Source organism: Gracilinanus agilis, chromosome 1 (assembly GCF_016433145.1).
Source record: "Gracilinanus agilis isolate LMUSP501 chromosome 1, AgileGrace, whole genome shotgun sequence".
Classification (NCBI taxonomy): Eukaryota; Metazoa; Chordata; class Mammalia; order Didelphimorphia; family Didelphidae; genus Gracilinanus; species Gracilinanus agilis.
This window is the reverse complement of record NC_058130.1, coordinates 357,788,053-357,792,380: the sequence shown is the minus strand read 5'-3', so window position 1 is coordinate 357,792,380 and position 4,328 is coordinate 357,788,053. Positions and strand designations below refer to the sequence as shown.

At 39.8% G+C, this 4,328-nt stretch overlaps 1 pseudogene; it reads right to left on the bottom strand.

The window, feature by feature from the left end:
• Nucleotides 1-1,580: 1,580 nt before the first annotated feature.
• Nucleotides 1,581-4,328, bottom strand: part of LOC123251729 — a 30,651-nt pseudogene continuing 27,903 nt past the window's right edge.

The following is a 4,328-nucleotide window of genomic DNA, read 5'->3' as shown; positions in this document are numbered from 1 at the left end:
GGACCAGAAATATTTAAATTGTTCTTTTTACAAAATATTTGATAAAATCTACAGATGATTGGTCAATACTTCATGATTACAGAAATAATGATTAGGGATAGGGACTGCTCTATGATTTCATTAATAGAGGGAACTACCAGATGAGAAAACTCTTCTTACCAATGGAACTTTTCTATGTCAAAGTTTTAGAGTTGCCCAGAGCCCTGAGTGGTTAAGTGAATTGTTCAGAGCTACAGATCCAGTGTCTGTCAGAGATAAGACAAACTCAGATCTTCCTGGCACCACTATTGCTTACTAAATACTGAACACTAAACCATTGCTACATGTGCTCATTTTGAAAATGAATTCTCATCTAAATTCACCAGTCATTTTTGTAAATCAATGTTCTCTTTTTTCACCCACTGTTCAAGATAGAATGTCAATACAATCTTTGGTAAAACTTTCAGGCTACCAAGTATTATGCTATTTACAGTCTACAGCTCTGTTCATAGGTAATAAGTCATGGTTGCTGTATTTCACCTACTCTTCTATTCTTTCTTAAATATCAGCTTTTATTCAAGTCACTACCCAATAACAGTCATTTTCATGCATTATCTGCATTCAGAATTGAAGACAAAATAATCATATCATTATTATCATCATTCTAGAAGTCATGCTGTCTTCTTTTCTCATAGATATTCATTGTGTGGATTTCAAAGTTTTACCTGTCACTCTCCTCATAAAATTATGCCTGAGTGCAAATATCCCCCAAATAAATAGAGTAATAAAATGATTTTACAAAGGATAACAACAGCAGGATTATCCTTGACTGATTGTGCTACTTTTTTCTGAAGGTTCAATGTATCTCAATTTTATTCATGAAGACCAATGATGAAGGCAAGGAAATCATCATCTCTCATTGTTAGAAGAGCAAACAGGTACAGAAAAAGATGAAATAAGCTGTCTAAGACACAACAGGGAGTCAAGAGAAAAGCCATTCTTATGGACCACATTCCATTACAACAAATGCTATGACAACCAGCTGCCTGGTGAGTCCATGTAAGAAATACAACAAAACATTACTACAAAAAAGGCTTTCGGATAATCCTTGGGTGGTCAGTGAACTTAAAAGAGGTAGCATGGTGCAGTAAATAGGACACTAGCCTGGAAATAAGTATAAACTGGGTCAAAATACCTCCCAGAAATTTGTTAGCTATGTGACATTGGCCAAGCCACTTAACTGTTATAAGTCTAAGTCCTGACTCATAAAATGGCAACAGTAAAAGTACTTAGCTCAAAGAACTATTGTGAAGACAGATTACATTTCTTTTTTGCCTGTGCCATTTTAATAAATACAACCTGAAAGATGGGGGGGGGTGGCCTACAAAACATCCCAGCAAAAAAACCCATGAAATAGAAAAATTAAACACCAAAGAACACACAAAATGTCCAGAGTTCCCAATATGGGGATGAGCATGGTGGCTGGTACCCAAGCATCCTTCATAGCTCCAGAGATTCTTTGGGACATTAGTGACTGAAGGGCTTGGGCTTGGGGGGGGTGAGGTGGCATGCTGACTTGGAGGCCAGTTCATCAGTAGATTTTATATTCTGTGGTTTTCTGGTCCCCCAATCCCTCCCAAGTCAGTGATGATAGAGATGTCACAGTTTAGGACCAACAAGGATTCTTTTCTCTGGAAGATGCTGGCTCTGCAGAGGTACCTCCAACGGCACTAAGCAGGTTGTCCTTTCCAGTGCTCACAAACCACCTCCCACAGGAAGGAAACTTGTGGGAGAGGATGCAGCTCTCAGGCAGGTACAGCTGATCCTTATCCAGCTTGCTGGCCTGAAGGATCTCCCCAGAGCTGCTCTCCATGCCCAGTGCTAGTCAGACATCTATGGGGTAGCTGTCCAAGGAGAAGATCTAAAGTCATGTTTTTGGAGCAGTGAGCCCTCATGCAGATCACAATAACAAATGGTGTGGTCCAGGACCCCTGTCCACAGCCATGCCCCATCATTAGAGATGTCAGTGTTGCTGGCCTCATCTGTATGGTCCTAGAATGCCCTGACGGTAGCCTAGTTCTGTAGGTCCCACCTATATGGTTGCCATCACTGCAGCAAGAGAAGCAGACCTTGGTATCATAGCTGGTGGCCAGGGCACAGCAAGCAGGTGCCAAGGATATGAGTTCAGCTTTGAGGTAGGGGTCAGGGGCTGCCAAGTCCAAGATGAACAGGGTACTGGCATTCCCACCATGATCAGGCTCCATCCATCTGGCAGCAGCTTACAAGAATGGATGTGGTTGTCCCAGTTCAAGAAATCAAACTATGCCACAGAAGTCTTGGTGCTGGACCACATCCCATGCCTCCATCTAGTCCTTGCCCCTGGGTAGACATGGTAGATGGAGTTGCAGAGGGTGCGCAGCTGTTGGACATACCTGAGGATGCTTGTGCCCAGGAAGGGCACTGGTTGCGACTGCCCATCAGCAGACCCTTGGGAAAAGTAAACTGGTTTCCCTGAGGAGCTGCTGGGCAAGTTAGCAGAGAGGCTTTACACCTGCATGAGTGAATGAGGACTATAGCTGACCAGGGCATGATGGCCGTAGCCTGAAGTCTCTCCCCTGGTAGTGGCCCCATTGAACTGTAAGGATACCAGATAGAGACTGGTATAGGTCCCAGTGCTGTTCAAAGCACTTTGTACATACATTTCAGGACCCAGAGAGGGAGGCTGAGTTGCACAATACATGGACCAGGTTCAAATCCTAATCTTTCTTCGCATATGACAGATGTTTAAAAAGTCACCATTCCTCTCTGGGTCTTAGTTTCTTCATTTGTAAATTGAAGAGTTTGGAACAGGTGGCTCTAAATTTATGAGTGTCTGATCTCCAAAATCCTGGCAAGTCCTTTAAAGTTTTGTCATGGGGGTCAATCACTTCCTACATTTGATTTTTCAACTCTTCTATGACTGTAAGCATATAACCAATTCAGAAGGGTTTCATTAAAGCCAACTGGAATGGAGCCCAGCTCTTCTGGACAGTAAAGTCTTGACATGCTCTTCTTCCCTATTCCAAAGGCAGTTCTTTTTCTTCCAAGAAGAAGCAGCTTCTGCTGAAAGTGGCATTTTTTCTCCATTACCTTAATTGTTAGGACAGTTATCAGGGAAATAGCCAAGTCCTTCACACAAAAAATTGCAACAAAATAGTTCAGGACATAAATCTGTCTAGGGTTTTGCTAGGTTGCATTTTAGAATTTTTGCTTATTTGGTGAGTTTGGCTTTAATTGGTGATAGACTTTTAAAGAGCAAAAATCTGACATCGAAACAGTGAGTTTGTTAAAATAGGGAAATGAAAATGAGAATGACAAAAAAAATCTGAAATTTCTGCTAAGGATTATTTTTAAAAATAAATGCCAATAATGTGGAGGCTTTTCATTTACTTTGTCACTATTTTTAATCTTAAATATCAGGCTTCTAGAACACTGTCCACTCTACCTAAACTCTTTCCTATTCAGACCAACTAAACTTCTAGGTACAGAATTTAAAAGGAAAAATTAAAAAGCTTGAGAAAAACTAAAACCATTTTCTCTGAATACTACAGCTTAGATGGAATGGAATTCTCTGCTGCTTGAGTTTATAATGGTGATTTGGTGGGAGATGTTCAAGTCATTTCAAGGTTTCTTAGGGCTACTGGGATGGAGGACTCTAGTAGCCAGCCAGCCTAACTTGCTGTTGCATTGGAAAAGATGACAATTTGAAACATTCATCTTAAGCTATGTTTATATTTACTTTTCAGCAAAAGAAGAATTGAATCTTTGATTTTTATTGCAAAAGTTTTCTTTCACAAAGGAAATATTGGCCTTTAAGAAGTCTTCCTAAACATAAGTAAGGTCAGTTCCATAGTGGGAAAAATGTGGTTAGGCTAAGTAAATTGGGTGATGTAAGTAAAGGTCTTAGCCACTGTTAACAGAAATGACTGGAGTTTCTAAATGGAGTTGTTTTCCAAAACCCCTTAGCGGTCTTAAATAAACAGAAGGCTGGAAAGCAATGAAATCATAAATGTCATCCATTTTTTCATTATTTTCAAAGCCAAGCCAGAGACAGAGAAGCTTAGATGAGCTTGGAGGGAAAAAATCCAATATAAACTATCAAGAACTTAAGTAAATCAATTACATAAAATAACATATATATCAGATAATGCCTGTGTGATCAATATCAATGACATCCAGTATGAAAATTGATCATTTACAATTTAACCTCCTAACATTTCTTTTCTTTTTTTTAAATTTAAACATTTATTAATAATCATTTTTAACATGGTTACATGATTCATGCTCCTACTTTCCCCTTCACCCCCCGC